Source organism: Zea mays, chromosome 3 (assembly GCF_902167145.1).
Source record: "Zea mays cultivar B73 chromosome 3, Zm-B73-REFERENCE-NAM-5.0, whole genome shotgun sequence".
NCBI lineage: Eukaryota > Viridiplantae > Streptophyta > Magnoliopsida > Poales > Poaceae > Zea > Zea mays.
The window spans coordinates 140,657,556-140,678,082 of record NC_050098.1 but is presented as its reverse complement, the minus strand read 5'-3'; positions in this window follow the sequence as shown (position 1 = coordinate 140,678,082).

The following is a 20,527-nucleotide window of genomic DNA, read 5'->3' as shown; positions in this document are numbered from 1 at the left end:
TGCAAATGCGCGTAGACATCTGGACTCCCGCTCCCACGACCGCGACTGTCGGCGTTTCGACCCCGGGGGGTCCCTGGACCGACGAGTAAATTGTCGTTGCATGTCCCAGCCCAGATGGGTCGGCGCGAGATGAAACACAAGGGGAAAAAAGGGGAACCGTGGCTCGTGTTATCCTGCGCCCAGGGCGGATGCGCTTGCAGTAGGGGGTTACAAGCGTTCGCGAGGGAGAGAGAGAGAGAGCATGTCCGTCAGCCCGTCCTCCTGTGCGGCCACCTTCTCGTATGAGGGCCCTGGACCTTCCTTTTATAGATGTAAGGAGAGGGTCCAGGTGTACAATGAGGGGTATAGCGATATGCTAACGTGTCCAGCAGAGAGGAGCCAGAGCCCTATGTACATGTCGTCGTGGCTGTCGGAGAGGTGCTAGTGCCCTGTGCATGTGGCGACGTGGCCATCGGAGGAGCGCTTGAGCCCTGTAGAAGCACAGCTGTCGGGGTTGTCGGGACCTTGCTGACGTCTCCTTGCTTCCGTAGGGGGCTGAGAACCGCCGTCGTCATGGGAGCATGCGGGGTGTGAAAGGGAATTAGGCTTACACCTATTTCCTAATTGATTTTGGTGGTTGAATTGCCCAACACAAATAATTGGACTAACTAGTTTGCTCTAGTCTATAAGTTATACAGGTGCCAAAGGTTCACACTTAGCCAATAAAAAGACCAAAAATTGGGTTCAACAAAGAGAGCAACGGATAACCGAAGGCAGCCCTGGTCTGGCGCACCGGACAGTGTCCGGTGCACCAGGGAACTCCAAGCCAAACTCTTCACCTTCGGGAATTTTCAGAGGCGCTTCGCTATAATTCACCGGACTGTCCGGTGCTCCAGAGGAAAGCGACTCTTAACTCGCCAGCTTCGAGAATCCGCTCCGCTATAATTCACCGGACATGTCCGGTGTACACCGGACTGTCCGGTGAGCCAGCGGAGCAACGGCTACTTCACGCCAATGGTCACCTGCAGAAGCAATTAATGCGCGCCAGTACGCGCAGAAGTCAGGCACGCGCGAAGTGGCGCACCGGACACTCTACAGTACATGTCCGGTGTGCCACCGGACATCCAGGCGGGCACAGCAGTCAGAGCTCCAACGGTCGGAACCCAACGGCCTGGTGACGTGGCTGGCGCATCGGACACTGTCCGGTGTGCACCGGACTGTCCGCTGCACCATGCGACAGACAGCCTCCACCAAACGGCTAGTTTGGTGGTTGGGGTTATAAATACCCCCAACCACCCCACATTCAAGACATCCAAGTTTTCAACCTTCCAACCACTTACAAGAGCTAGGCATTCAATACAAGACACACCCAAGTGATCAAATCCTCTCTCAATTCCACAAAAGCTTTAGTGTTAAGTGAGAGTGATTTGTTGTGTTCTTTTGAGCTCTTGCGCTTGGATCGCTTTCTTCTTTCTCATTCTTTCTTGAGATCAATACTAAATTGTAACCAAGGCAAGAGACACCAATTGTGTGGTGGTCCTTGCGGGGAAGTTTTGTTCCCGGTTTATTTGAGAAGAGAAAGCTCACTCGGTCCGAGGGACCGTTTGAGAGAGGGAAGGGGTTGAAAAAAGACCCGGCCTTTGTGGCCTCCTCAACGGGGAGTAGGTTTGCGAGAACCGAACCTCGGTAAAACAAATCCGCGTGTCACACTCCTTATTCGCTTGCGATTTGTTTTTCACTCTCTCCCGCGGACTCGATTATATTTCTAACGCTAACCCGGCTTGTAGTTGTGATTAACTTTGTAAATTTCAGTTTCGCCCTATTCACCCCCCCTCTAGGCGACTTTCAATTGGTATCAGAGCCCGGTGCTTCATTAGAGCCTAACCGCTCGAAGTGATGTCGGGAGAACACGCCAAGAAGGAGATGGAGACCGGCGACAAGCCCACTACAAGCCATGGGAAGGCTTCATCGGAAGAGTCCCGCAAAAAGGGGAAAGGGAAGGAGAAGAAAGCCTCCTCCCACAAGTCGCATCGGAGTGGCGACAAGAAAAAGAAGATGAGGAAGGTGGTCTACTACGAGACCGATACTTCATCACCTTCCACCTCCGGCTCCAACGCGCCCTCCGTAACTTCTAAGCGCCATGAGCGCAAGAAGTTTAGTAAGATCCCCTTACACTATCCTCGCACTTCTAGACATACTCCATTACTATCCGTTCCATTAGGCAAACCGCCAACCTTTGACGGTGAAGATTATGGTAGGTGGAGTAATTTGATGAAATTTCACCTAACCTCACTCCACAAAAGTATATGGAATGTTGTTGAGTTTGGAGCATAGGTACCATCCGTAGGGGATGAGGATTATGATGAGGACGAGGTGGCCCAAATCGAGCACTTCAACTCCCAAGCCACAACTATACTCCTCGCCTCTCTAAGTCGAGAGGAGTATAACAAGGTGCAAGGATTAAAGAGCGCCAAGGAAGTTTGGGACGTGCTCAAGACCGCGCACGAAGGAGATGAGCTAACCAAGATCACCAAGCGGGAGACGATCGAGGGGGAGCTCGGTCGCTTCCGGCTTCGCAAAGGGGAAGAGCCACAAGATATGTACAACCGGCTCAAAACCTTGGTGAACCAAGTGCGCAACCTCGGGAGCAAAAAATGGGATGACCACGAGATGGTTAAGGTTATTCTTAGATCGCTTATTTTCCTTAACCCTACTCAAGTTCAATTAATTCGTGGTAATCCTAGATATACACTAATGACTCCCGAGGAAGTAATCGGGAATTTTGTGAGCTTTGAGTACATGATCAAGGGCTCAAAGAAAATCAATGAGCTAGACGATCCCTCCACATCCAAAGCACAACCGATCGCATTTAAGGCGACGGAGGAGAAGAAGGAGGAGTCTACACCGAGTAGACAACCAATCGACGCCTCAAAGCTCGACAACGAGGAAATGGTGCTCGTCATCAAGAGCTTCCGCCAAATCTTCAAGCAAAGGAGGGGGAAAGACTACAAGCCCCGCTCCAAGAAAGTTTGCTACAAATGTGGTAAGCCCGGTCATTTCATTGCAAAATGTCCACTATCTAGTGATAGTGACAGGGGCGACGACAAGAAGGGGAGAAGAAAGGAAAAGAAGAGATACTACAAGAAGAAGGGCGGCGATGCCCATGTTTGTCGTGAGTGGGACTCCGACGAAAGCTCTAGCGACTCCTCCTCCGACGAGGACGCCGCCAACATCGCCATCAACAAGGGCCTTCTCTTCCCCAACGTCGGCCACAAGTGCCTCATGGCAAAGGACGGCAAAAAAAAGAAGGTTAAATCCAAATCCTCCACTAGATATGAGTCTTCTAGCGATGATAATGCTAGTGATGAGGAAGATAATTTGCGTACTCTTTTTGCTAACCTCAACATGCAACAAAAGGAAAAACTAAATGAACTAATTAGTGCTATCCATGAAAAGGATGATCTCTTGGACTCCCAAGAGGACTTCCTTATTAAAGAAAACAAAAAGCATGTTAAGGTGAAAAATGCTTATGCTCTAGAAGTAGAGAAATGTGAAAACTATCTAGTGAGCTAAGCACTTGCCATGAGACTATAGACAACCTTAGAAATGAAAATGCTAATTTGTTAGCTAAGGTTGATTTAAATGTTTGTGATGTTTCAATTCCCAATCTTAGAAATGATAATGATAATTTGCTTGCTAAGATTGAAGAATTAAACATTACTCTTGCTAGCCTTAGGGATGAAAACGAAAAATTAATTGCTAAGGCTAAAGATCTTGATGTTTGCAATGTCACAATTTCCGATCTTAGAGATAAAAATGACATATTGCATGCTAAGATTGTTGAACTTAATTCTTGCAAACCCTCTACATCTACCACTGAGCATGTTACTATTTGCACTAGATGTAGAGATGTTAACATTGATGCTATTCATGGTCACATGGCTTTAATTAAACAACAAAATGATCATATAGCAAAGTTAGATGCTAAAATTGCCAAGCATGACTTAGAAAACGAAAAGTTTAAATTTGCTAGAAGCATGCTCTATAGAGGGAGACGCCCTGGCATTAAGGATGACATTAGCTTCCAACAGGAAGTCAATATCAAGCTTAATGCCCCTCCTAAGAAATTGTCTAATTTTGTTAAGGGCAAGGCTCCCATGCCTCAGGATAACGAGGGTTACATTTTATACCCTGTCGGTTATCCTGAGAGCAAAATTAGGAGAATTCACTCTAGGAAGTCTCACTCTGGCCCTAACCATGCTTTTATGTATAAGGGTGAGACATCTAGTTCTAGGCAACCAACCCATGCTAAGTTGCCTAAGAAGAAAACTCCTAGTGCATCAAATGAACATAGCATTTCATTTAAGACTTTTGATGCATCTTATGTTTTAACTAACAAATCCGGCAAGGTAGTTGCCAAGTATGTTGGGGGCAAGCACAAGGGGTCAAAGACTTGTGTTTGGGTACCCAAAGTTCTTGTGTCTAATGCCAAAGGACCCAAAATCATTTGGGTACCTAAAGTCAAGAACTAAACTTGTTTTGTAGGTTTATGCATCCGGGGGCTCAAGTTGGATCATCGACAGCGGGTGCACAAACCACATGACAGGGGAGAAAAAGATGTTCTCCTCCTATGAGAAAAACCAAGATCCCCAACGAGCTATCACATTCGGGGATGGAAATCAAGGTTTGGTCAAAGGATTGGGTAAAATTGCTATATCTCCTGACCACTCTATTTCCAATGTTTTTCTTGTAGATTCTTTAGATTACAATTTGCTTTCCGTTTCTCAATTATGTCAAATGGGCTACAACTGTCTTTTTACTGATATATGTGTCACTGTCTTTAGAAGAAGTGATGATTCAATAGCATTTAAGGGAGTGTTAGAGGGTCAGCTATACTTGGTAGATTTTGATAGAGCTGAACTCGACACTTGCTTAACTGCTAAGACTAACATGGGTTGGCTCTGGCATCGCCGACTAGCCCATGTTGGGATGAAGAATCTTCATAAGCTTCTAAAGGGAGAGCACATTTTAGGATTAACAAATGTTCATTTTGAGAAAGACAGGATTTGTAGCGCATGTCAAGCCGGAAAGCAAGTTGGTGCTCACCATCCACACAAGAACATCATGACGACTGACAGGCCACTGGAGCTCCTACACATGGATCTATTCGGCCCGATAGCTTACATAAGCATCGGCGGGAGTAAGTACTGTCTAGTTATTGTGGATGATTATTCTCGTTTCACTTGGGTGTTCTTTTTGCAGGAGAAATCTCATACCCAAGAAACTTTAAAGGGATTCTTGAGACGGGCTCAAAACGAGTTCGGCTTAAGGATCAAGAAAATTAGAAGCGACAACGGGACGGAGTTCAAGAACTCTCAAATTGAAGGCTTCCTTGAGGAGGAGGGCATCAAGCATGAGTTCTCTTCTCCCTACACGCCACAACAAAATGGTGTAGTGGAGAGGAAGAATCGAACTCTATTGGACATGGCAAGAACCATTTTGATGAGTACAAGACTTCGGATCGGTTTTGGGCCAAGGCGGTCAACACCGTCAACCGGTTGTATCTACACCGAATCCTCAAAAAGACATCATATGAACTCCTTACCGGTAAAAAGCCCAACATTTCATATTTTAGAGTCTTTGGTAGCAAATGTTTTATTCTTGTTAAAAGAGGTAGAAAATCTAAATTTGCTCCTAAGACTGTAGAAGGCTTTTTACTAGGATATGATTCAAACACAAGGGCATATAGAGTCTTTAACAAGTCCTCTGGACAAGTTGAAGTTTCTTGTGACGTTGTGTTTGATGAGACTAACGGCTCTCAAGTAGAGCAAGTTGATCTTGATGAGATAGGTGATGAATAGGCTCCGTGCATCGCGCTAAGGAACATGTCCATTGGGGATGTGTGTCCTAAGGAATCCGAAGAGCCTCCAAATGCACAAGATCAACCATCCTCCTCCACGCAAGCATCTCCACCAACTCAAAATGAGGATGAGGCTCAAGTTGATGAAGGAGAAGATCAAGCAAATGAGCCACCTCAAGATGACGGCAACGATCAAGGGGGAGATGCAAATGATCAAGACAAGGAGGATGAAGAATCAAGGCCGCCACACCCAAGAGTCCACCAAGCAATCCAACGAGATCACCCCGTCGACACCATCCTCGGCGATATTCATAAGGGGGTAACCACTAGATCTCGTGTTGCACATTTTTGTGAGCATTACTCGTTTGTTTCCTCTATTGAGCCACACAGGGTAGAGGAAGCACTTCAAGATTCGGATTGGGTGGTGGCGATGCAAGAGGAGCTCAACAACTTCACTAGAAATGAGGTATGGCATTTGGTTCCACGTCCTAATCAAAATGTTGTAGGAACCAAGTGGGTCTTCCGCAACAAGCAAGATGAGCATGGTGTGGTGACAAGGAACAAAGCTCGACTTGTAGCCAAAGGATACTCCCAAGTCGAAGGTTTGGATTTCGGTGAAACCTATGCACCCGTAGCTAGGCTTGAGTCAATTCGTATATAGCCTATGCTACTTACCCTGGCTTCAAGCTTTATCAAATGGACGTGAAAAGTTCCTTCCTCAATGGACCAATCAAGGAAGAGGTCTATGTTGAGCAACCTCCCGGCTTTGAAGATAGTGAGTACTCTAATCATGTCTATAAACTCTCTAAGGCACTTTATGGGCTCAAGCAAGCCCCAAGAGCATGGTATGAATGCTTTAGAGATTTTCTTATCACTAATGGATTCAAAGTCGGAAAGGCCGATCCTACACTCTTTACCAAAATACTTGAAAATGATTTGTTTGTATGCCAAATTTATGTTGATGATATTATATTTGGGTCTACTAACGAATCTACATGTGAAGAGTTTAGTAGGATCATGACACAAAAATTTGAGATGTCAATGATGGGGGAGTTGAAGTATTTCTTAGGACTTCAAGTAAAGCAACTCCAAGAGGGTACCTTCCTAAGCCAAACGAAGTATACTCAAGATATTCTAAGCAAGTTTGGGATGAAGGATGCCAAGCCCATCAAGACACCCATGGGAACCAATGGGCATCTCGACCTCGACATGGAAGGTAAGTCCGTGGATCAAAAGGTATACCGGTCGATGATAGGTTCTTTACTCTATTTATGTGCATCTCGACCGGACATTATGCTTTCCGTATGCATGTGTGCAAGATTCCAAGCCAACCCTAAGGAAGCTCACCTTACGGCCGTAAAACGAATCTTGAGATATTTAGTTTATACTCCTAAGTTTGGGCTTTGGTATCCTAGGGGATCCACATTTCATTTACTTGGTTATTCCGATGCCGATTGGGCGGGTTGTAAAATTAATAGAAAGAGCACATCGGGGACTTGCCAGTTCTTGGGAAGATCCTTGGTGTCTTGAGCTTCAGAGAAGCAAAATTCCGTAGCTCTTTCTACTGCCGAAGCCGAGTACATTGCCGCAGGCCATTGTTGCGCACAACTACTTTGGATGAGGCAAACCCTTAGGGACTATGGTTACAAATTAACCAAAGTTCCTCTTCTATGTGATAATGAGAGTGCAATCCGCATGGCGGATAATCCCGTTGAGCATAGCCGCACTAAACACATAGCCATTCGGTATCACTTTTTAAGGGATCACCAACAAAAGGGAGATATCAAGATTGCATACATTAATACTAAAGATCAATTAGCCAATATCTTCACAAAGCCACTTGATGAACAATCCTTTAACAAACTTAGGCATGAGCTAAATATTCTTGATTCTAGGAACTTCTTTTGTTGATTTGCACACATAGCTCATTCATATACCTTTGATCATATCTCTTTCATGTGCTATGACTAATGTGTTTTCAAGTGAATTTCAAACCAAGTCATAGGTATATTGAAAGGGAATTGGAGTCTTCGGCGAAGACAAAGGCTTCCACTACGTAACTCATCCTTCGCCGTCACTCCGAGCATCTCTCCATCTTTGGTATACTCTTCACTCATGTTTTATTTGCCAAAGGGGAGAAAGTAGTTATGAAAGGGCTCTAATGACTCCATTTTTGGCGATTCATGCCAAAGGGGGAGAGAGTATTAGCCCAAAGCAAAAGGACCGCACCACCACTTAATTTTAAAAAGAGATTTTCAATTGGTAAATTTCAAATTGGTATCTCATTGTGTTCAAAAAGGGGGAGAGAGTAGTATTTTCAAAATCAATATCTTAAAACCCTCTTGAACACTAAGAGGAGAAATTTCATTGAGAGGGAGTTTTGTTTAGTCAAAGGAAAAGCATTTGAAACAGGGGGAGAAAATTTCAAATCTTGAAAATGCTTCGCAAAATCTTATTCATTTACCTTTGACTATTTGCAAAAGAACTTTGAAAAGGATTTACAAAAGAATTTGCAAAAACAAAACATGTGGTGCAAGCGTGGTCCAAAATGTTAAAATGAAAGAATCAATCCATGCATATCTTATAAGCATTTATATTGGCTCAATTCCAAGCAACCTTTGCACTTACATTATGCAAACTAGTTCAATTATGCACTCCTATACTTGCTTTGGTTTGTGTTGGCATCAATCACCAAAAAGGGGGAGATTGAAAGGGAATTAGGCTTACACCTATTTCCTAATTGATTTTGGTGGTTGAATTGCCCAACACAAATAATTGGACTAACTAGTTTTCTCTAGTCTATAAGTTATACAGGTGCTAAAGGTTCACACTTAGCCAATAAAAAGACCAAGAATTGGGTTCAACAAAGAGAGCAAGGGATAACCGAAGGCAGCCCTCGTTTGGCGCACCGGACTGTCCGGTGTGCCACCGGACAGTGTCCGGTGCACCAGGGAACTCCAAGCCAAACTCTTCACCTTCGGGAATTTTTAGAGGCGCTTCGCTATAATTCACCGGACTGTCCGGTGCTCCACCGGACAGTGTCCGGTGCTCTAGAGGAAAGCGACTCTGAACTCGACAGCTTTGGGAATCCGCTCCGCTATAATTCACCGGACATGTCCGGTGTACACCAGACTGTCCGGTGAGCCAGCGGAGCAACGACTACTTCGCGCCAACGGTCACCTGCAGAAGCAATTAATGCGCGCCAGTACGCGCAGAAGTCAGGCACGCGCGAAGTGGCTCACCGGACACTCTACAGTACATGTCTGGTGTGCCACCGGACATTCAGGCGGGCCCAGCAGTCAGAGCTCCAACGGTCGGAACCCAACGGCCTGGTGACGTGGTTGGTGCACCGAACACTGTCCGGTGTGCACCGGACTGTCCGGTGCACCATGCGACAGACAGCCTCCACCAAACGGCTAGTTTGGTGGTTGGGGTTATAAATACCCCCAACCACCCCACATTCAAGACATCCAAGTTTTCAACCTTCCAACCACTTACAAGAGCTAGGCATTCAATACAAGACACACCCAAGTGATCAAATCCTCTCCCAATTCCACAAAAGCTTTAGTGTTAAGTGAGAGTGATTTGTTGTGTTCTTTTGAGATCTTGCGCTTGGATCGCTTTCTTCTTTCTCATTCTTTCTTGAGATCAATACTCAATTGTAACCAAGGCAATTGTAACCAATTGTGTGGTGGTCCTTGCGGGGAAGTTTTGTTCCCGGTTGATTTGAGAAGAGAAAGCTCACTCGGTCCGAGGGACCGTTTGAGAGAGGGAAGGGGTTGAAAAAGACCCGACCTTTGTGGCCTCCTCAACGGGGAGTAGGTTTGCGAGAACCGAACCTCGGTAAAACAAATCCGCGTGTCACACTCCTTATTCGCTTGCGATTTGTTTTTCACTCTCTCCCGCAAACTCGATTATATTTCTAACGCTAACCCGACTTGTAGTTGTGATTAACTTTGTAAATATCAGTTTCGCCCTATTCACCCCCCCTCTAGGCGACTTTCAGGGTGCCATCATTACTTGTTTACCGGGGCGAACCAGATGGGACACCGGTCTTGTCCCCCGTAGCCTGCGCTAGCTAGGGGTAGGGTAATGATGTACCCCCCCTGTAACGTGGTCGGTCCGAGCCCAAGGTCGGGCGAGGCGGCGACTCCTCCAAGGTCGAGGCTGAGTTCGAGCCCTAGGGTCGGGCGAGGCGGAGACCGTCTTCCGAGGTCGAGGTTGAGTCCGAGCCCTGGGGTCGGGCAAGGCGGAGTCCGTCTTCCGAGGTCGAGGTTGAGTCCGAGCCCTGGGGTCGGGCGAGGCGGAGACCGTCTTCCGAGGTTGAGGTTGAGTCCGAGCCCTGGGGTCGGGCGAGGCGGAGACCGTCTTCCGAGGTCGAGGCAGGGGCCGAGCCTCGGGGTCGAGCGAGGCGGAGCTTCCTATGGCACCTGAGGCTGGACTCGGCTGCTGTCTGCCTCACCCTGGCGGGTGGCGCAGCAGTCGGAGTGGGGCAAGCGGCGCTGTTTTCCTGTCAGGTCAGTCAGTGGAGGGGCGAAGTGACTGCGGTCACTTCGGCCCTGCCGACTGAGGAACGCGCGTCAGGATAAGGTGTCAGGCGATCCTTGCATTGAATGCTCCTGCGATACGGTCGGTTGGCGAGGCGATCTGGCCAAGGTTGCTTCACTGCGAAGCCTGCCCGAGCTGGGCCTCGGGCGAGTCGAAGGTGCGCCCGTTGCTTGAGGAGGCCCTCGGGCGAGGCGTGAATCAGCATGGGTCTACTGTTCATGCCCGAGGCTGGGCTCGGGCGAGGCGAGATCGTGTCCCTTGAGTGGATGGAGCCTTGACCTGAATTGCGCCCATCAGGCCTTTGCAGCTTGTGCTGATGGTGATTACCAGCCGAGATTAGGAGTCTTGGGTGTACCCCTAATTATGGTCCTCGATAGTAGCCCCCGAGCCTCAAAGGGAGTGTTGGTACTCGCTTGGAGGCTTTGTCGCACTTTTTTGCAAGGGGACCGGGCTTTCTCGGTTACATTTTGTTCCGGTGGGTGCGCGCGAGCGCACCCGCCGGGTGTAGCCCCCGAGGCCTCGGAGGAGTGGTTTGACTCCTCTGAGGTCTTAGTGCCTTTCGCGACGCCTCGGCCGGTCTGGTTGTTCCCTCATGCGATCTGATCGTAGCCCGGGTGCATGGTCAGGTTCCGAGTTCTCGGGCTGGTATGTTGATGCTGTCAACGGTTTGGCCGGAGCCGGGTTTGCGAGAGCAGCCCTCGAGCCTCTGCACATAGCGAGAGGACGGTCAAGGACTGACTCGGCTTTTGTCATATGCCCCTTCGTCACCTTTCCGCAAGGAGGAGGGGGGAAAGCGCCATGTTGCCCTCGGAGGGTGCCGAACATGGTGTCTCCAGTGAGTTGCTAACGGGTGATCCGAGTGGACGCCCGTGCCCCATTCGATAAGGGTCGGCTAGTGTCCCAGAGGCGCGCTCCAAAAGTACTTGCAGGTGATTTGCCGGACCCGGTCCCGTTTGATAGGGTCCGAGGGCTCGATGCTTCCCTCTGATGGGATTCTGTTACAGAATCGCTCCTGCTGGTCTCGGAAATGTCCTAGGGTACCTCGGGAGCGTAGCCCGAGCCTCGGCCATGTATCGGACGTACCCAGAGTCATCCCTCGCTCTGCGTGTTCTGGGGCGGCTGTCGAACCCTTCGGGGGGCCAGCCTGCGAACCCCTGATCAGTAGTGGGCGCGGAGCCCGAGTGGTCTGAGGCGACTGTCGAACCCTTCCGAGGGACCAGCCTTCGAACCTCTGATCAGTAATGAGCCTGAAGCCCGAGTGCTCTGGGGCAGTTGTCGAACCCTTCTGAGGGGCCAGCCCTCGAACCCCTGATCAGTAGGAGGGCTCGGGGCCCGCTTCCTTCGCATAGAAGGATCCCTTTCGGAGTATCCCCTTTCCCGGTCCCTGTAGCAAGAGAGAGAAAGGGGAAGGAGAAAAGGATACGAATTTAAATGATGTGGCACACCTTTTTTGACGCGGTCATCGTGGCGGAGGTGAAGCGTCGGCCGCTTCGCCTGCCAAAGGTGTCGCCTGCCCTGCCGCGGAGTTAATGCGACGGGACGGGTGGTTCGTGGGGCAGCCGTTGCGTGAGCCGTTCGAGGGACGGAACACAGGCACGTCATCTTCATGCCGTGGGAGAGGGCTCCCCTGCTGCTCCAGGAGGGGACGTGAGCCTGAAGACGATTTGACCGCTGCTTCCGCCCGCCTGCTGCCGCCATTACTGCCGGCCCACTTTTGGCCATATCGACCGTCACGCCTCCTCCCGCGGCTGACTGACATGTGATCGATGTGCTTGGTTGGCACTGTTGGGCCATGTACAAGGTTGCCTCGAGTCGCGGCACCGGTTCTGCAGTCGAGAAGGCGCGTCATTGGCGTAAGTGGCGGTGCAGTTTTTCGCACGTAGTAACCGGCACGCCGGTTACATGACGTGTGGGCCTGGGCCTCCATGCTGGATGCGTCGAAGTCGAAAGGGTGCATCCCCGTGGTCCAGTTGCATGCCGCCTGCATGGCGGTCCGCCCTTTCACCCGCTGGTTTAGGCGAAGGTGGAGGAGTGCTTGTAACCGCTGGGCGGTTACACGCTCCGCGCGCGGCGGTCTGGCTGCTTCTATCCCAGGCTAGCTTGCATGTCGTGTGGGACCCAGCCCCCGTGTCGTAGGGGGAGGACCCTGGAGCGCGTTGGTGAAGACTTAGTCCGCGACGCCTAAGGACGCGAGCGGGGAGAGTCGCCTTTAAAAAGGGATCGACCCCCCGAGTGGTAGCCATGCCTTCGCACTCTCCTCATGCATTGCGTCCTTCCGCCTTCCGAGCCCCCAGATGGGGAGCACCCGCGTTGCCTTCGTCTTGTTGTGGGAGGAGCGCAACCTCGTGGAGGTTGGCACCTTTCAGCCATCGCTCGGCTTCAAGGATTTTCATCAGGCAGCCCGGCTGCATCCCCTCACCAATGGTCACCCAAGACGGTGACCACCAGTTCGATGGTGGGGAGAAGCAAGCCGGGCTACGGCCTCTGCCCCGCCCTCAGCTTCAAGGATCTTCATCATCCTTGCTGGGGAGGAGGGCGAGGCGAGCCGAGGCCTACCTTCGCGTGGGCTGGCGTCTCGCTTCTTCCTCCGGCTTCTGGGGGTGGAAACCATCCTCCAGCTCTGTGGAGGAGGCATCCTCCAGCCATGCCGGGGAAGGCGAACTGCTACTGCCCAGCCAGAGTGCAGCATTCCGTCCTCTGTCCGGGCGACGGTGGCCAGCCGCACCGGGGGGTCTCACAACACGTCGTACGCCGCGAGGGCGGTACTCGTGTTCTGGGACGGTCCCATTCTCGTTTTCGTGGCGAGGACGGGAGTGAGGACCTGCCGGTGCGCTTTGGGGCGGCCGGCGCTCGCTGGTGCGGTGGTGGTGGGCAGGTGGACGCCGCCGTCGGTGCTAAGGTGGTGGCAGCTGGAGAAGGTTTCTCCGCCGACGAGATCGTCGGTGCCATCTGCGCTCCGGGCCTCCGGCTCTTTGGCTTTAATATCTGGTTCTCGTCCCCCGTGAGGGGACGCGAACGAGAGCCTTCCAGCGGTAGCGTTCGCCCTGGGACCATCGCTACTGCTGCAGAGGTCGCCGGCGAGTCAACCAGAGCTTGTCGTCCCGCAGGCCCCCCGATGTGGAGGTTGTTCATACCCGCGGGAGTGGAACCGGAGTTCCGTTTGTAATGGCACCTTGAGTGCCGTTGTCTGTTCATTGTGGCTGTCGGGGCCTGAACATCTAGGTATTTGAGTGCAATACCGTGTTTCTTCCTTATTTCGAGCACCAGGACTCGCCTGTCGGCTAGCTGAACCGCTTAACCGAGTGTGAGTTGCCCTGTGCGGAAGGTGACGAGTGAGGTATCCGTATCCCGGAGGCGTAGGAGTCCCTCGTCTCAGTCGGCCTTGCCACTCCAGGCTTCTCTTGCTCAGTTAAAGAAACCCTCGGCCGCTCTGCGATGAGCTGGAGCCGGTGGCAGCGGTGTCAGCGTGGACAGAGGCGGAGTCGGCTCGAGAAGAAGCTTCGTCGGCCCAGGAGCAGGTGACTTCCCAGGCCGAGGAGGCGTAGCAGCGGCGGCTGGAACCTAGCCAGGTCGTCCACGGGCGGGACCGACCCTGGAGTCGGGCTGCCGAGGCCATGAGCCGGGCTGATGTCCTCAGGGGACAGCTGGCTGAGGCTACGGAGCGGCCGGTCAAGCCGTCTGCTCGGGCCGGGTTCCTGGAGGAGACCCTGGCGGCGATGGCCCGGGCGCGGTGCTGACATCTTCCTTCAAGGTGGAGATCCTCCGCCCGTGTCGCCGTCCGAGGCCGGGCCAGATTCCGCTGAAGGTGGAGACGATGCCGAGGGTGCTGCTGCTCCCCCTATTGATGTCTAAACCTGCAGGAACAGTTTGTCTGTAGTACGCGTATGTTTTTTGCGGCCGCCGAGGCCCAAACATATCATTGTCGTGTTATAAAGCTGCGTTTCTTTTCCTCTTGTTTCGAGTATCAGGACTTGTTTGTCGGTAGCAGAATCGTTCATCCGAGCGAGAGTTACTTATCGCGGAAGGTGATGAGTGAGGTATCCATATCCCGGAGGCGTAGGAGTCCCTCGGCTCGGTCGGCCTCGCCGCTTACGTGTACTCTTACTCGTCCGCAGGATTCTGTTATCGATATAGTCGAGAAGGCACGAAAAATCGTTTCGGCAGAAAAGTTTTCGAGCGTTAAGACTTGTTCGGTCAGCGGAATCGCTTATCCGAGCGTGAGTTACTTATCGCAGAAGGTGATGAGTGAGGTATCCGTATCCCGGAGGCGTAGGAGTCCCTCGGCTCGGTCGGCCTTGCAGCTTACGTGTACTCCGTCGTTTTCAGGATCTCACTATCGAAGTAGTCGAAAAGCGCGAAAGATGTTCTGGCGGAAAGATTTTTTTTGAGGAAAATTTTGATGCACAGGAGGTTCCCCCCTTCTAGCCCCCGAGGGAGGGTCGAGCTTTACCGAAGCAAGGCTGACCCTTCCTTGAAGGTTAGACTCTATTTGTGCATGTAAAGAGAACGAGGTATATGAACAACTTGAAAACATCTTAAGGGTAAAAGCGATGTAGCTGTCGGATGTTCCAAGCGTTGCTGTAGACCTCGCCTTGACTGTTGGCCAGCTTGTATGTTCCGGGCTTCAAAATCTTGGCGATGATGAACGGCCCTTCCCAGGGAGGAGTGAGCTTGTGGCGCCCTCATGCGTCTTGTCGTAGCCGGAGCACCAAGTCACCCACCTGGAGGTCTCGGGACCGAACCCCTCGGGCGTGGTAGCGTCGCAGAGACTCCTGATACCGTGCCGAGTGTAGTAAGGCCATGTCCCGAGCCTCTTCCAGTTGGTCCAGTGAGTCCTCTCGGCTGGTCTGGTTGCTTCGGTCGTCGTACGCCCTTGTCCTCGGGGAACCGTATTCTAAGTCTGTGGGCAAGATAGCCTCGGCCCCATAGACTAGAAAAAACGGCGTGAAGCCCGTGGCTCGGCTTGGCATCGTCCTCAGACTCCAGACCACCGAGGGGAGTTCCTTCATCCATCGCTTGCCGAACTTGTTGAGGTCGTTGTAGATCCTTGGCTTAAGTCCCTGTAGAATCATGCCGTTGGCACGCTCTACCTGCCCATTCGTCATGGGGTGAGCTACGGCGGCCCAGTCCACCCGGATGTGGTGGTCCTCGCAGAAGTCCAGGAACTTCCTGCCAGTGAACTGGGTGCCGTTGTCGGTGATGATGGAGTTCGGGACCCCGAAGCGATGGATGATGTTGGTGAAGAACGCCACCGCCTGCTCGGACCTGATGTTGTTTAGGGGTCGGACCTCGATCCACTTGGAGAATTTGTCGATGGCGACCAGCAGGTGCGTGAAGCCCCCGGGTGCCTTCTGCAAGGGACCGACGAGGTCCAGGCCCCACACAGCAAACGACCAGGTGATGGGTATTGTTTGCAGGGCCTGAGCGGGCAGGTGTGTCTGTCTTGCGTAGAATTGACACCCTTGGCAGGTGCGTACAATCCTAGTGGCGTCAGCCACCGCGGTTGGCCAGTAGAAACCTTGTCGGAAGGCGTTTCCGACGAGGGCTCGAGGTGCTGCGTGATGACCGCAAGCCCCCGAGTGTATTTCTTGCAATAGATTTTGACCTTCGGCGATGGATACGCATCGCTGAAGGATGCCTGAGGGGCTACGGTGTTAGAGCTCCTTCTCGTCACCCAGCAATACGAACGTTTTGGCGCGCCGCACCAGTCGCCGAGCTTTGGCTCTGTCGAGGGGTAGCTCTCCTCGGTGGAGATATTGCAGGTACGGGGTCTGCCAGTTTCGATTAGGCGTGACCCCATTCCGCTCTTCCTCGAGCGCAGTGCCTCACCCTCGGGGGCCGAGGGTGCCTCGGGCTGGGCCGAGGCCTCCCCGGGCTCGGGCGTGTCGTCGGTCTTGACGGAGGGTTGATGTAGGTCTCGGGAGAAGACGTCCGGGGGAACCGTTGTCCGTCCCGAGGCTATATTAGCCAGCTCGTCTGCGATCTTGTTGTATCGTCGAGCAACGTGGTTGAGCTCGAGCCCGTAGAACTTGTCTTCCAGGCGCCGAACCTCGTCGCAGTAGGCCTCCATCTTCGGGTCGCGGCAGTGGGAGTTCTTCATGACTTGGTCGATGACAAGATGCGAGTCGCCACGAGCGTCGAGGCGCCGAACCCCTAGCTCGATGGCGATGCGCAACCCGTTGACCAGAGTCTCGTACTCGGCCATGTTGTTTGACGCCGGGAAATGGAGGCGCAGCACGTAGCGGAGGTGCTTCCCGAGGGGTGAGATGAAGAGCAGGCCTGCACCCGCTCCTGTTTTCATCAGCGACTCGTCGAAATACATGGTCCAGAGTTCCGGTTGGATCGGAGCTACTAGAAGCTGGGTGTCGACCCATTTAGCCACAAAGTCCGCCAAGACTTGGGACGAGATTGTCTCGCCCATGATCTCCACCGGCCATTTGGCAATCCTACCCGAGGCCTCTCGGCACTGGATGATCTCCCCTAGGGGGAAGGATGACACCATAGTCACCGGATGAGACTCGAAGTAGTGTCGCAACTTTCGCCGCGTCAGAATTACCGCGTATAGTAGCTTCTGAATTTGTGGGTAGCGGATTGTGGTCTCGGATAGTACTTCACTGATGAAGTAGACCAGCCTCTGGACGAGCAATGCATGACCTTCTTCTCGTCTCTCGACCACGATCGCGGCGCTGACCACCTGAGTGGTTGCGGCTACGTAGATCAAGAGGGCTTCTCTGGCAGCGGGGGGCACCAGGATGGGTGTGCTTGTTAGGAGCGCCTTTAAGTTCCCGAGGGCTTCCTCGGCCTCGGGGGTCCAAGTGAAGCGCTCGGTCTTCCTTAAGAGGCGGTACAGGGGTAGGCCTCTTTCGCCGAGGCGCGAGATGAAGTGGCTCAGAGCCACAAGGCATCCCATGACCCTCTGTACTCCTTTCAAGTCCTTCATAGGCCCCATGTTGGTGATGGCCGCGATTTTCTCCGGGTTGACCTTGATGCCCCGCTCGGAGATGATGAACCCCAGGAGCATGCCTCGGGGGACTCCGAAGACACACTTCTCAGGATTGAGTTTCACGCCCTTCGCTCTCAGACACTTGAATGTTGTTTCAAGGTCAGCGAGGAGGTCGGAGGCTTTCCTCGTCTTATCTACGATGTAATCGACGTAAGCCTCAACCGTTCGGCCAATGTGCTCTCCGAACACGTGTTTCATGCACCTTTGGTATGTCGCGCCTGCATTCCTCAAACCAAATGGCATAGCAATATAGCAGTACATGCCAAAGGGTGTGATGAAAGAGGTCGCGGGATGGTCGGACTCTTTCATCCTGATTTGGTGATACCCTGAGTAGGCATCGAGGAATGACAGGGTTTCGCACCCAGCAGTGGAATCCACGATTTGATCGATGCGAGGTAGAGGGTAGGGAACCTTCGGACATGCTTTGTTTAGACCAGTGTAGTCTACACACATCCTCCACTTCCCACCTTTCTTTTTCACAAGCACAGGGTTGGCTTAGCCATTCGGGATGGAATACCTCTTTGATGAACCCTGCAGCCATCAGCATGTGGATCTCCTCGCCTATGGCTCTACGCTTTTCTTCGTCGAATCGGCGCAGAGGCTGCTTCACAGGTCGGGCTCCAGCTCAGTTATCCAGCGAGTGCTCGGCGACATCCCTCGGTATGCCAGGCATGTCCGAGGGACTCCATACAAAAAACCTCGGCATTCGCGTGGAGAAAGTCGACGAGCACTGCTTCCTATTTGGGGTCGAGCTCGGAGCCGATCCGGACTTGCTTGGAGGTGTCGTTGCTGGGGTCGAGAGGGACGGACTTAACCGCCTCTGCTGGCTCGAAGTTGCCGGCGTGGCGCTTCGCATCTGGCACCTCCTTGGAGAGGCTCTCCAGGTCGGCGATGAGGGCCTCGGATTCGGCGAGGGCCTCAGCGTACTCCACGCACTCCACGTCGCATTCATACGCGCGTCAGTACGTGGATCCGACGGTGATGACCCCGTTGGGGCCCGGCATCTTGAGCTTGAGATAGGTGTAGTTGGGGACGACCATGAACTTGGCGTAGCATGGTCTCCCCAGTACTGCGTGGTAGGTTCCTTGGAACCCGACCACCTCGAACGTGAGGGTTTCCTTTCGGAAGTTGGAGGGAGTCCCGAAGCAGACGGGCAGATCGAGTTGCCCAAGGGGTTGGATGCGCTTCCCGGGAATGATCCCGTGAAAAGGCGCCGCACCGGCCCGGATCGTGGACAGGTCGATCTGCAAGAGCCCGAGGGTCTCGGTGTAGATGATGTTGAGGCTGCTGCCTCCGTCCATGAGGACCTTGGTGAGCCTGACGTTGCCGATGACAGGGTCGACAACAAGCGGGTACTTTCCTGGGCTCGGCACGCGGTCGGGGTGGTCGCCTTGGTCAAAGGTGATGGGCTTGTCGGACCAGTCTAGGTAGACTGGTGCCGCCACCTTCACCGAGCAGACCTCCCGGCGCTCCTGCTTGCGGTGCCGAGCCGAGGCGTTCGCCACCTTCACCGAGCAGACCTCCCGGCGCCCCTGCTTGCGGTGCCGAGCCGAGGCGTTCGCCACCTGCCCACCGTAGATCATGAAGCAGTCGTGGACCTCAGGGAACTCCTCTGCCTTGTTGCCCTCCTTCTTGTCGTTGTCATGGACTTTGCCACCTTCCGCCGGGGGCCCGGCCTTATGGAAGTGACGCCGAAGCATGACGCACTCCTCAAGGGTGTGCTTGATGGGACCCTGATGATAGGGGCACGACTCCTTGAGCTTCTTGTCGAACAGGTTGGCCCTTCCGGGAGGCTTCCGAGGGTTCCTGTGCTCGGCGGCGGCAACAAGATCCGCGTCGGCAGCGTCGTGTTTCGCTTGCGACTTCTTATTGCCCTTCTTCTTCGCGCCGCGCTGAGTGGACGCCTCGGGGACGTCTTCCTGCTGGCGTCCCTGAGGCTGCTTGTCCTTCCGTAAGATGGCCTCGACCGCCTCCTGACCAGAGGCGAACTTGGTGGCGATGTCCATCAGCTCGCTCGCCCTGGTGGGAGTCTTGCGACCCAGCTTGCTCACCAGGTCGCGGCAAGTGGTGCCGGCGAGGAACGCGCCGATGACATCCGAATCGGTGATGTTGGGCAGCTCGGTGCGCTGCTTCGAAAATCGCCGGATGTAGTCCCGCAGGGATTCCCCTGGCTGCTGGCGGCAGCTTCGGAGATCCCAGGAGTTCCCAGGGCGCACGTATGTGCCCTGGAAGTTTTCGGCGAAGGCTTTGACCAGGTTGTCCCAATTGGAGATCTGCGCAGGAGGCAGATGCTCCAACCAGGCCCGGGCGACGTCGGAGAGGAATAGGGGGAGGTTGCGGATGATGAGGTTGTCATCGTCCGTTCCACCCAGCTGGCAGGCCAGCCGGTAGTCCGCGAGCCACAGTTCCGGCCTTGTTTCCCCCGAGTACTTAGTGATGATAGTCGGGGTTCGGAACCGGGTCGGGAATGGCGCCCGTCGTATGGCCCGGCTGAAAACTTGCGGACCGGGTGGTTCGGGCGAGGGGCTCCGATCTTCCCCACTATCGTAGCGTCCCCCACGCCTGGGGTGGTAGCCTCGGTGCACCTTCTCGTCGAGGTGGGCTCGACGGTCGCGGCGGTGGTGCTTGTTGCCGAGGTGACCCGGGGCTGCAGGCGTCGTGTCCCGCGTGCGCCCGGTGTGGACCGAGGCTTCCCGCATGAATCGGGAAGTCGCGGCGCGATGCCCCGGGTCGTACCCTTGCCTTCGGGAGGCAGAGCTTTCGGCCCGTCGGACCGCAGCATCCTCCAGGAGATTCTTGAGTTCTCCCTAGATACGCCGCCCCTCGGTGGTGGATGGCTCCGGCATCGCTCGGAGTAGTATTGCTGCTGCAGCCAGGTTCTGGCCCACCCCACTGGAAGCCGGGGGCAGCCTTGCTCTGGCATCGTCAGCGATGCGGTGCTGGGCGTCCTGGGCCAGATGACGCGCTTCTCCGGCTGGTGCTTGGCCTGCCCACTCCTGCCCGATGTTCTGCCGGAGCTGCACAAGTTGTCCTGCTTCCTCGTCGAGCTTGGCCTGCATCTTGCAGATTTGCTCGAGCTGTGTGTCCTGACCCCCCGCAGGGACTGGGACCACAGCTAGCTCCCGAAGGATGTCAAT